Raw genomic sequence first — 13,432 nt, forward strand, 5'->3', positions numbered from 1 at the left:
TTGAGAATTTTTTTTTTTTTTTTTTATAATATTTGGCGGTGGTAGTAGTGAACTGAAGGTGGAGGTGAAGGTGGTGGCATGGTGGTGGGGCAGCGATGGTAGCAGCAGTGACTGTAGTGATGGTGGTGTGATGGTGGAGGTGAGAATGGTGGTGGTAGTGTGGTGACATTAGTAAGACTTTAGTTCGAAAAACGTTTTCCACTTTAAAAATGAAAAATATTTTCTATCTATATAGACTTTTCTGTTGACCATGAAAAATATTTTTTATTGACTTTCGTTTTCCATTATACTAGATACCAGAAAATACAAAAAAAAAAAAAAAAAAAAATTCCATAAAATATTTGTCGCCCAAATAAACAGAGCACAATTTTTACATGTGCATTTTATGATATCAAATTTTCAATTTGCACATAATTAAATTGCAGAAATCGAACACAATGTTTTATTTATTATGGAAACATATAAACATCTAGCATTAATTTTAAAATAAGCAGACACCCTCAAACTATACTATATTCAAAATTACTCAATAATTACTTTAAAATGCTCAAATTATTAGGTGGGACCTGTGGAGGGTCCGATTGGCTGAACTGAACTTCTATAGTCCATACCCAAACCGAAAAGAAGTTGATATTGCTAACTAAACAAGCACTGTTAAACTTCTTCGAATGTTGAGTTGGTACTCTAAAACTACTGAGCAATTACTTTGAAATTCACCGTTTCAATTGAGCTTGAGAGGTTCGATAAGCTTAGAGAGGACTTGGGCTCGTGTCTCACGGTCTTGATTGCCAAAACCATCTCCATGTTGGTAAATAAAATGAGCCACTCTAGCTGTGTTGATAGTGTATTTGACAAAAGGTTGCAAAGAAGGAGATTGGGTGATGAATTCATGGTTAATTTTGTCCCATGTATCCTTTATTGTGGTTCTAATGTGCTCCCTTGCTATCTCCTCTGAGACATTGGCTTCTCTCATGAAACAAAGGATTGACGATGGAGCATCTCCTCTCTCTAGTTCTGCCTGCAGTTAAAATTGATGATGTTCAAAATCATGACACTAATATTCAAAATGTGGGACAAGTTTTGTGTGTGTGTGTGTGCGCGCGCGCGCGCGCTTGTTTAGTGTGAGAATATTGAGAAGTGCAAAATTTGTATGTTTTGGCAAGAAATTGAAAGTTAATTTGCCATGTTGATATATGGGCAGTACCTATTGAATTGTGTGTGTGTTTTTTTCTTCTTCATAATTTCGGAAACAAAACAATTAAAAGTTTAAAACACTACGCCAAAATTGGGCTTTAGCGGCGATTTTTTACCGCCGTTAAAGCCTTTAACGTTAACGGCGATATTAACGGCGGTTTTGTTACCGTCGTTTATGCGCGTGTCGGAAAAAGTACAACCGTCGTAAAAAGGTAAATTACCGTCGTTAAAAGTCGACCAAAAACGGCGGTAACATAGGACCAAAAACGGCGGTTTTTTACCGCCGTAAATAGGTTCAAATTTTTCAAAAAAATAATTCTATCTTCTTGCACTCCCCAAGTCTTGAACCTTCAACCTCTCATCCACCCACACTAACCACTCTACCATAGCCACTCTTCATTAAATATATTCCCTAAATAAATATTTAAACATTACTTTTACTTTATTGTAGATGGTTTCACCGGAGCACGCCAGAGTTTCGCCGGAGCACGCCGGAGTTTCGCCAGCAAAGACCGCCGTCATTAACGGCGGTAATGATTGGGCATTAGCGGCGGTTTTGTTACCGCCGTTAAAAGTGGGCATTAACGGCGGTTTTTTTAACGGCGATAACAAAACCGCCGTTAATGATACCTTCAACGACGGTTTTCGTTACCGCCGTTAATAGTACCTTTAACGACGGTTTTCGTTACCGCCGTTAAAAAAATCGTCGTTAATGCTCTGTTTTGGCGTAGTGAAAGTACCCACCAATTTCATGTGTTTTTTGGGTGCAAAAACAAATTTTTTTTTGTGTTTCCTAAAAACAATTTTTTAAATTTGAAAACAAATTTTCAAATCACACACCATTTCGTATCATTCTCATTTTTAAGTTAAAAAGGCTTTCGAAAACAACTTTTTAGCATTTACTGACAATGTATTGTGTTGACAAAAAATTCATAAAACATTTTCAAATGGCAAAAATATTTTGTTTTCTGATGAAAGTTGCTCGCTTGCCAATTTTATTACAATTTTTTCACAAAAATTTCATCTCAACCAAATGCATAGAAGACATTTTCACTTTCGATATTGCTTTTCAGTCTACTACAATATATAAGAGTTTGAGGGACCAATTTCTTAGTTTTAAAAGTGAAATTTTATTGCAGAAAATATTAAGAGACAAATTTCAGTTGGTGTATGAATCGTGACGAAAAGATCGTTCCAAAAATTTTAAAAATAAATAAATAAATAACAGACCTTTAACAACAAAATTTAGACAAAATTTTGGTTCCAAAAATATAGTAATTCATTGCTAATACTTACCCAAAAAAATAATTCATTACTAATTTCCCAATTTTGACCATAAAAATACAACAACTATACTTTTGACAATTAAGATATATTTTGTCCTTAAAAAAGTGATTTTGTCTCTAGAATTTTTTTTTTTTTGGGTGAATAAAAATAATCCCCTTCCACACAAGGGATTTGAACTCCTGACCATTTGCCACTGTTGTTGTGAAGTAATCTTGATTGTTTGTAAAAAATGGAGGCTGAAATTCAATGCGTTGATTGCTAGCTGTATACGTATTAAATGTTTTCATACTGATAGCTGTATTTGTAATGAATATGTTCACACTGCTAGTTTATCCATATATATAGCTATGTGTGTTGAATAATTTAGAGTGTGAGAGAAAGAAAGGAAGAGTGCTCTGTTTGTATACTTTTTTTCCTCAGAATTATTTTGAGTGAATTTAAATTTCAGATTGGTTGAGTTTTAAACCTCTCATTGTGAATCACCAACAGTGGTTTGCACCCCATTCCCACCAACAGTGGTATCAGAGCCGAAGGTAGCTTGAATTTGCAGACATTCTGCAAAAATTTTCAAGAACAGAGTGTGTTTTCAAAAATTGCCCAGAAATCAAAGTGGTCGAAATCCAGTTTTGATCACATCAACTTGAAGCTCCCGACGAGACGAGAACAACCGTGAAAACAGCGTCGAAAACGGATCTCGGACGACTCCACATGCGTCGCACGCGCCACTGACGCTATTCTCATGGGCTCCCGCGCGCCGCACGCGCTGCCAAAGGAAGAAGACGTGTGATCCCACGTGCAAGCACGCGCCACACACGTGCGCACCAGAGACCTAGCATTATCCCCTGACGTCATCTGAGTCACCGTTGACCAGAGCCGCTGACCGAGCCGTCGTTGATCGGAGCCGTTGACCGAGCTGAGCCTGAGTCGCGCTGCTAACCAAGCCGCGTTGATTGCGCCGTTGACCGAGCCGCTGACATCAGCACACTGAGGATTAATCTAGTGTGACGCGGCTAAGGTGCAGTCGTAGATCTGAACCGTTCAACTTGTTTTGGCTTGATCTGAGCCATTCGGAGTATGTTTCTGGTGATCCAATAGTGCTTTTCAACTATTTGGAGTATTCCGGACACATCTGTATGGTAAGAATTTGCAAATTCCATCCTGAAAATTTACAGCTTTTTAAAGACAACCAATGGCCAACACAAACAACTTCTTTTTGCCCCAGTTTTGAAAACTCAACAAGAAGAACTATGAAATTTGGAGTATTCAAATGCAAGTCCTACTAGCCTCACAAGATTTGTGGGAGTTAGTGGATGTGACGACCGGTTCCTTTCCTCATTTTCTTTTTCTTTTTCTGTTTCATTTCCTTTTATCCTCGTCGGATTTGAAATGTCCGGGAATGATTTTCTAGTTCGTGTTTTGTTTGTTGTTAAGTTTTGGTTGTTCCGGAAGGTGTGCGGGTGAACCCAGGGTGTCTGGGAGCGAAGTGGGAGTTGTGAGCTGCTGGGCCAGGGCTGCACGTGTGGGGCCCTAAGTTGCACGTGTGGAAGTGGGCCGCTCGAGCGGTGGGAGGGGCCGCTTGAGCGGAAAGGCTTGGCACCCAGAAATTTGGCTACTGTTTAGAGTGCACGAGCGGTCAAGGTGGGCTGCTCAAGAGGTGGAGAAGGCCGCACGAGCGGCAGTCGAGCAGTCTAGACCCCTGTTTTTAAATACCCTTTTTGGCCGAAGTGTATCTCATTTGGGGCTTATTTTTCTCACTCAAAAACCTAATTTCTCTCCCCTTTCTCTCTAGAAATCATCTCCAAAACATTAGAAACTCCTTGATTCTTGTAATCCCTTGGGTTTAGATCACCATCCTTATCCTTTAATCTTGAAGATCAAAGCTAGGGCTTCCTTGGTGTAGGAGAAAGTGAAGGAATCCTCCCTCTTGAAGCTAGGGTTTCATCTCTATTTCACCATCAACCTTTGAGGTAGGGTTTTCTTTGAGTTATATGTGCGTTTATGCAAGTTTTTGTTGATTTTTGTGAAACCCTCTATGTATTTCGAAAATGGAGTCTGGGGCTCATGAAATTGTTGATTTTGCTTAAAGAAAAACTCATCTTATCTCCTTTTAAAGAATATTTGAGAAGTGTGGGACCTTGTAGATTGAGATTGATATGTATGGAGAGAGTTCATCAAGAAGATGAAAAATGTTTAGATTTTGTGAAAACCTAGAAATTGGGGCTTTTTGTGACAACATGGAAATCCATGGAGTAAGCATCTTTTCTTATGTATAAATGGGTGTGTGAGTATGGAGTTTACATGTTGGTAAGAAAAATGATAATTTCCTTGATATATGAAAATGAGGAATTTACTTTTAAGATTGTTGCTAGTGGCATGGAAAAATAATTTATTGTGAGACGATAGCTATTGAACACCATTGACTTTGAGAATTGAAAACTTGGAGGTTGATATTGAAAGTCTTACATAATCATGGAATGACTAGAATGTTATGAAATATGTATAATGATGAGCTAATGCTACGTGTTAATTGACACCGGTGGAACATGTGATTAATTGTGTGATGGTATTGGAGGAAGGTAAAGGAAGAAATGCTATGGAATGTCATTGTTGCATCATATCTTCATATAAATTTTGTCATTTCTATACATCATGGCATGAGTTTTGGAAAACATGTACATTGAGAAAGGTTATATTGTAATGAGAATTAAGAGAATGTTAAAGGGGTAAATACGTGGTAAGTCCGGATAGGGGGTGTAGTTGTATTTGATAATATGGCCTGATTGTCCTTGGTGAAAGACCAGAAAACCGCGCGGATAGGTGTCGAGCCTTCCGGTTATCACCGGTAAAAATGACAGTTTGGTAGTACTTGTTAAGCCTACTTGCAGACACCAGCCTAGGGATTACCAGTGATGTATATACCGTCTCCTTATGATTTAAAATTGGAAGTGTGGGAATTAATAAGGTTGCATAAATGTTGACTGAAAGCATGGTGATTTTCAAGAAAAGCATAATATGAGTTTTCCTTCAAATGGCATGGCATAACATATGCATTTACATAAAATATTGTGAATATTGCATAAATGTACATACTTTGTTAAGGATTCTCTACTGGGCCATATGCTCACCCCTATGGGTTTTGGTGCAGGTAAAGATGTGGTGATCTCGCCGAACTGAGGGCGTGGATATTTTGAGAAGAGTACTTAAGTCTTCTATTTTGTGATATTCTTTTGAGCCAAGGGCTAATGTGTATGGGTTGCAGAAACCATTTTGTGTAACCAGGCTTATGCCTTGGAGGAAGTAAGCCCTTAAGGGCATTGTATTGTTTTTTTTTTTTTTGAGAATGGATGCTTTACATGCTATAGATTCATATGTTTTGTATCGATGAATGTATACCCGCATGTAAAACCTTCGTAAAGACTCATTATTAATGATGTAAAGATGGGCAGATTGTTGTTATTGTTGAGTGAATGTTAATTATTTGTGGGTAGTTCATGTCGAATTATTTTGGGGTGTTACAGTGGATCAAGGATATGACGAGCCAGCTACTCTCGAAGATGAAGGAAATTTAAATGATGCTCAAAAGACGGCGTTAAAAGATTCAAGGAAGAGAGATAAAAAGGCCTTGTATATACTCTATCAAGGCATTGACGAGTCAAGTCTTGAGAAGATTTCAGTAGTAACAACCTCTAAAGAGGCATGGAGTATTCTTCGCAATTCACACTGTGGAATTGAGAAGACGATCAGAGTTCGACTTAAGGTGTTACGTGGTGAATTCGAGATGTTGCACATGAATGAGAATGAGTCAATTTCTGAGTACTGCAACAAAACATTGACCATTGTTAATCAGATGAGAAGATATGGAGAGAAGATGTAATCTCTTGAAGTGATAGAGAAGATTCTCCGATCACCCAGTCCCAAGTTTGAGCACGTGGTTGTAGCAATAGAAGAGTCCAAGGATCTTAGTGCCATAACCACCGATGAGTTGATGGGCACACTTGAGATTCGTGAACAAAGGATCAACAAGAAGACTCCCTCAAGTTCTCTAGAGCAAGCTCTTCAATCAAAGCTATCTTTCAGAGATGACAAAAATGAGTAAGTGGGGACATCACAAAGAAGCCGAGGAAGAGGTCGTGGTTACAATAACCGAAGTTCTGGTTTCCGAGGAAGATGTGGAAGAGGTCCAGCCAGAGAAGAAAGAAGTCAACCACACTTTGCTCCAAGAGGAAGAGCAAGAGATAGAGGATGTGGTTACAACAACTGACCAGGATTTGACAAAATTAATGTTCAGTGTTACCAGTGCCATAAGTTCGGGCATTACAGCAATGAATGCCGAAGTAGAGCAACAATAGAAGCTGGAGAGCAAGCAAATTTTGCCGAGGAAGAAACAAACAAAGTTGGACGTATAGTCCTGTTTGTCCATCATGGAGACACTACAAAACCAAAATAATGTTTAGTATCTAGATTCGGAAGCCAGCAATCACATGTGTGGTAAAAGAGAGTTGTTCGTTAAGCTTGACGAGACTATACAAGCACAAGTCTCATTTGGTGATTCTTCAAGGACTCCGGTGAAAGAAAGAGGTAATATTCTGATCAAGCTCAAGAATGGAGATCATGATTACATCTCCAATGTTTATTATGTTCCTACCATGAAGAACAACATTTTGAGTATGGGACAACTCCTAGCTAAAGGATACGACATCAACATGAAAGATTGTCATCTTACCATCAAAGACAATCATGGTAACTTGATCGCTCGGATAAGAATGTCCAAGAATTTGATGTTTGCATTGAACATCCAACATGATGCTGCGAAGTGTTTAAGTGCCATCATCAAAGACAAAGATTGGCTATGGCATTTGAGGTTTGGACATCTCAACTTTGGAAGCTTGAAGTAGTTGTCAAGCAAGAATATAGTGAAAGGGCTCCCTCATATTGCTCATACTAATGAAGTTTGTGAAAGCTGCATTCTTGGCAAGCATCACAGAACTGGCTTTGCCAAAGAAGTGAAGTGGAGAGCAACAAAGCCGCTGGAGCAAGTGCACACTAATGTGTGTGGTCCATTGAAGCCAATGTCAACTGGACAAAATAGATATTTTCTCACTTTCATTGATGATTATAGCCGGAAGACATGGGTGTATTTTCATAAAACAAAGTCGGAGGTGTTCAGTATCTTCAAAGAATTCAAAGCTTTTGTAGAGAGGCAAAGCGGCTACTACATCAAGACGTTGTGATCAGATCAAGGTAGAGAATATACATCAGATGCTTTCGAGAATTTTTGCAAAGAGTATGGAATCAAGCATCAAAAAACACCATCCTATACGCCACAGCTGAATGGTGTTGCTGAAAAGAAGAATCACACGACCTTAGATATGGCAAGAAGCATGTTGAAAGGAAAGGGACTGCCCAAGCAATTTTGGGCTGAAGCCGTATCATGTGCTGTGTATCTACTAAATAGATGCCCAACCAGGAGCCTTCATTCTATGACTCCAGAAGAAGCTTGAAGTTCACATAAGCCAAGTGTCAACCATCTCAGAATATTTGGGTGTGTTACGTACACCAAGATTCCAGAAGCAAGAAGAACCAAGCTCGATGATAAGAGAGAAAAATGTATCCTTGTCGGATATGGAGATAGAACAATGGGATACAAGTTGTATGATCCCATTACCAGAAAGGTAATCATAAGTAGAGATGTGATATTTGAAGAAGAAGAAGCTTGGAATTGGAATCAAGATGAAGTTGTTAAAGGTACGGAACTCATTCTTGAAGATGAAACATCAAAAGCTCCGATTGAAATCACAAGAGAAGTTCAAGATGAGCCACAAACTCTTCTACATAGGATACTGGCACCTAAATCGCCAGTTTCTCACAAAAGTGCTGTATCATCATCATCATCAACATCATCAGATGGTAGTTTTTTTAAAGAACCAAGACCAATGAGAAATTTGCAGGAGATATATGAAGCTACAGAAGAAGCAAATCTGAATTTGTTCTGCCTACTTACAGATAGTGATCCACTTACTTTCTCAAAAGCCATCTAAGAAGATAAATAAAAGAAAGCAATGGATGAAGAAATTCATGCCATTGAGAAAAATGACACATGGAAGCTTACCAGTCTACCGAAGGGGCACAAACCTATTGGAGTGAAATGGGTATACAAGACAAAGAGGAATGCACAAGGCGAAGTGCAACGCTACAAGGCAATATTAGTGGCAAAAGGTTACAAACAGAGAGCTGGAATTGACTATGGAGAGGTGTTTGCTCCAGTTGCCCGGTTAAAGACTATTAGGCTAATGATTTCTTTTGCTGCCCAGCGCAAGTGGCAGATTTATCAACTTGATGTGAAATCTGCATTTCTTAACGGTTTTCTTGAAGAAGAAATCTATATTGAACAACCTTCAAGGTATGTTCAGAATGGGCACAAAGACAAAGTGTACAAATTGAAGAAAGCACTTTATGGATTGAAGCAAGCTCTGTGTGCATGGAATACTAGAATTGATTAGTATTTTCATGACAATGGTTTTGAAAAATGTCAATATGAGCACACAATATACTTGAAGAAGGAAGCTGATGGAAGCATGTTGCTTGCGTGTCTTTATGTTGATGATCTAATTTTCACCAGAAACAATCCAGTCATGTTCAAAGACTTTAAAATAAGCATGGTCCAAGAATTTGAAATGATAGATATTGGATTGATGGCTCATTTTCTCGGCATTGAAGTGGCACAAAGAAAAGATAGAATTTTTATTTCCCAAAGTGGTTATGCCAAGGAAATTCTCAAAAGATATGGAATGGAGAATTGCAATACAGTGAACACTCTTGTAGACAGTGGAGTGGAGCTTAGAAAAGGTACGAAGGCAGGTGATGTGGATCCAACTTATTTCAAGAGCCTAGTTGGAAGTCTTTGCTATCTTACTTGCACCAGGCCAGACATACTCTATGGAGTAGGATTGATTAGCAGATATATGGAAACACCGGATCAGTCACACCTTTATGCAGCAAAGAGGATTCTTCGCTACATCAAAGGTATAGTCGATCATGGTTTATTCTATAAACCAACTGATAACTTCAGTCTTGTTGGCTACTCAGATAGCGACTGGGGACGTGACTTGGATGAATGAAAAAATACTACGGGATTTACTTTCTTTATCGGAGACACAACCTTCACATGGTCGTCCAAGAAGCAAGCCATTGTGACATTATCAACTTGCGAAGCTGAGTGTGTTGCAGCCAACTCAGTCGTGTGCCATGCAATATGGTTATGGAACATGCTGAAGCATTTGGGATTTCCACAAGAAAAACCTACTAAGATCTATGTTGATAATCGCTAAGCAATTGCATTGGCAAAGAACCCAGTTTATCATAAAAGAAGTAAGTATATTGACACCCGCTATCATTTCATCCGAGAGCATGTGAAAAATAAAGAGGTGGAATTATTTCCTTGCAAATCTTAAGAATAGCTTGCAGATATTTTCACGAAGCCATTGAAAAATGATCTGTTCAATAGAATAAAGATAATGCTCGGGATGAAGCCACATGGAGAATCAAAATTAAGGGGGGATGTTGTGAAGTAATCTTGATTGTTTGTCAAAAATGGAGGCTAAAATTCAATGTGTTGGTTGCTAGCCGTATACGCATTAAATGTTTTCATACTAATAGCTGTATTTGCAATAAATATGTTCACACTGCTAGTTTATCTATATATATAGCTATGTATGTTGAAGAATTTAGAGTGTGGGAGAAAGAAAGGAAGAGTGCTTTGTTTGTATGTTTTTTTTTTCCTCAGAATTATTTTGAGTGAATTTAAATTTCAGATTGGTTGAGTTTTAAACCTCTCATTGTGAATCACCAACAGTGGTTTGTACTCCACTCCCACCAACAGTGTGCGCCTTATCCACTGCGCCAGAACCACCCTTAATTTTGTCTCTAGAAATGTGCTCCTGAGACCTTAATTTGTTCATGATCGACCCTGGCCTAAGGTTAGTGAGGCATGTGCCTTAGGTCCTAAAATTTTGGCCTAAAATAGGGATTCTCAAATTTAGTAAAATGTTATAGGTTCATTGTTTTTATTTTTATTTTAGGATCAATTTAAAGGGCCCAAAAAAAAATTTATTGGGTCCATATTTATAAATATGGTTTAACCCATATTTATTTATTATTGTGGTTTGGCCCATATTTATTAAAACGAAAATATATATCAAAAAAAAAAAAAGTGTTTGGGGCCCAAGAAGAACAATACATACAATACATTGCTTAGTGCTCTCTCTCTCTCTCTCCCCCCCACGCAGTGATGAAGAAGAAAACATATACCAAGCACGCATAAAGCAAGGCAGACGCAGAGAGCACTGAGCGAGTCGGCGACTCTCTCTCTCTCTCTCTCTCACACACACACTCGTTCGGCGACTCATTGTCTCTAACATACACACTCTCTCTTATAGTAGATCCTATATCTCATTATCAGATCTTATTAAATAAAATTGCCCTAATTTTTTTCTACATTCTTTCTTTATCAGTTAGTGGAATAATAAATTTGTCATAATTTTTTTTACCTTCTTTATCTATTAGATTTTAGTGGAATAAATAATTTTGTCCTAATTTGTTTACCCAGGTCTTTATCAGTTTTAATTGAATAGTTTTTTCTTAATTTTTTTGCCCTAATTTTGTTTCATTAAATTATTTTTTTATAATTTCTTTGCTATCAGATATGAGATAATCAGTGGATTGTAATTTGTGGATTGAAATGTGATTAGAGTCATGTTTCTTAGGAAGTTTAGTTCTGGAAATGAAAATAGAAAAAAGAAGATGAAAGTAGAACAAAAAAAATTATGTATAGAATTAGGAAGTATACTTATCATTTTATGCACAAATTTTTTTATTAAAAAAATTTATATTAGAGGGGCTCTATTTTCATAATTCGCCTTAAACCTTAACAATCTCAGGGCCGACCTTGAATTTGTTCTAGTATGATGGATAGAATAATTACCGCAGAAGTTCCAAGGTCGTTGCAAAGTCGAATGATCATTGATGTACAATGCACAAGATCATCACTCTTTGCCAAAAGATTTACAAGCTCTTCCCTTGTTGTCTCTTCCATTACAGAGAAAAATGCATGCTGAGAAACATTGGGTCCGGATGACGAAACCCACCCGTTTTCAAGATACTCATCTAGGGTTGGTGTGTAACCCTTGTTGTACCACCTTGCTTCCACAAGTAATGCTTTGCAAAAGTCTACCCACTGTCCAAAAAAAAAAAAAAAAAAAAAATGAAAAAGAAAAAGAAAAAAAGGGTTTTCATTAACAAACTCAAACTCTATTTGCTTCGATGAGAAATATTTTTCCAAAATATGATTTCCACATTTTTTTTTATTTAGTATTTGCGACCTTGAAAATGAGACGACAGTGCATGTTAAAGAAGTGGTGTTGATGGCGGCAATGGCAGAGATGTGGGGTGGTAGTGGTTGCTGCACGATGGTGGCAATGGTAAGTGTAGACACTTTTGAAAGTTTAAAGCCAAAATCTCAAATGAGACTAATTTATTTACTATTTATTATTTTTTTAACATTGTACAATTTTTTATGTGAAACACATTTTTTTTTTAATATATATCTATTCTTGTAATTAAGATGGTTTATACGTACTTTAATTATTATTGGTTTTATTTTGTTAGATTTTAAGATAATAACTTTTTTGAAACATTTACAAAAAAAAGAAAAAATTCAAAGTTTTAACCTTGTAACAAAATAAATCTTATACTTTCAATTTTATCAATTTAAATCCTAATATCTTGATTGTTTTCAATTTAAACCATTCACCTATTTTTTTTCAAATAAATAAATAAATAAAATGGGTATTTTAGTCATTAAACTTAATAAAAGGTATATTTTAGACATTTTATATATAGACAAATGAAAAAACTAGAAATCCCCTAGATGTTGATTTGTGATTATGTATCAATTTTAAGCAGAATATGACAATCCCAATCAAACGATCAAACAATCAAGACAAAGAAACACAACGATTTAACGTGGAAAAAACCACAATTAGACACCTCCAACTGTGATCAAAAAACCACGGGCAACAGCCACAAGAACAATCCACTAAGAAGATTTAAAGGAATTACACAGGTATACTCTCAATTACCTAGCGAATCCACAACGCCTAATTGAACCAACCTCTATGTGCCTCTTCCAACCCCATCTTCACCACGGAATTGTCTTTCTGATGAGCCACTCTGGATTCCACCACAGCTTCAGGCTCGAATTCTTCAGAATACACAACTGAAGAACAACACTCTCTTTTGTAGAACAAAACACAACCTTTGATGTACTCTCTTTAGAACATGAGTTGAATACTCAATAAAACATCAAAGAAAACTCACCAAGTATCCCCAGATATAAACCCTAGAAACCAAAAAGAAGATCTGGAGAAGTTATCCTAAAATCTGACCCAACACGCGAATTTATAGAATCTGTCCCGCGATCTCCGCTCGAGCTCAACACAGCCCGCTCGAGCGGACTGACCAAAAACTGCGTGCGAACAAACTGAGATGCGCTCGAGCGTAGGAGCATCCGCTCGAGCGTAAAATCACACCTTCCAGTATTTTTACAGGCGACTGCAGAGATGCTGAGAACTTCCAATCTCCGCTCGAGCGCCCTTTGTCCCGCTCGAGCGGGAAGGCTAAAACTGGAAAAACTGGAAAAAAATAACATGATCGAACAGGCAACTTTGAATGCATTTTTGCATTTTGCTTCGGGGGCGCTGCCCCTCGACCCCGTCGTGGCGCTGCCCCGGACCCGCCAAGGGGCGCTGCCCCTTGGACCCCCGCGAGCTGACCGGGCAGCTCGATCCCCGTCATAATCAGCGAAGTGGCAATCTTGAAAGTATTAGCATCACAAACTTCTCTGAAAAGCACAATTCGGGTTGGATTCGCATCTAAACACTCATAGCCTCACTGA

The 13,432-nt window shown here is 37.9% G+C and overlaps 1 pseudogene across 1 annotated transcript in view; it reads right to left on the minus strand.

The window, feature by feature from the left end:
- Positions 1 to 419: 419 nt before the first annotated feature.
- Positions 420 to 13,432, minus strand: part of LOC114288844 (alpha-farnesene synthase-like) — a 33,062-nt pseudogene continuing 20,049 nt past the window's right edge. The window contains exons 6-7 of the transcript XR_014340635.1: positions 11,462 to 11,713; positions 420 to 1,018 (exon numbers count right to left, since the gene is read on the minus strand). The product of XR_014340635.1 is annotated as an alpha-farnesene synthase-like (transcript). The remainder of the gene's footprint in view (positions 1,019 to 11,461; positions 11,714 to 13,432) is intronic.

Source organism: Camellia sinensis, chromosome 9 (assembly GCF_055761805.1).
Source record: "Camellia sinensis isolate YWXY chromosome 9, ASM5576180v1, whole genome shotgun sequence".
Classification (NCBI taxonomy): domain Eukaryota; kingdom Viridiplantae; phylum Streptophyta; class Magnoliopsida; order Ericales; family Theaceae; genus Camellia; species Camellia sinensis.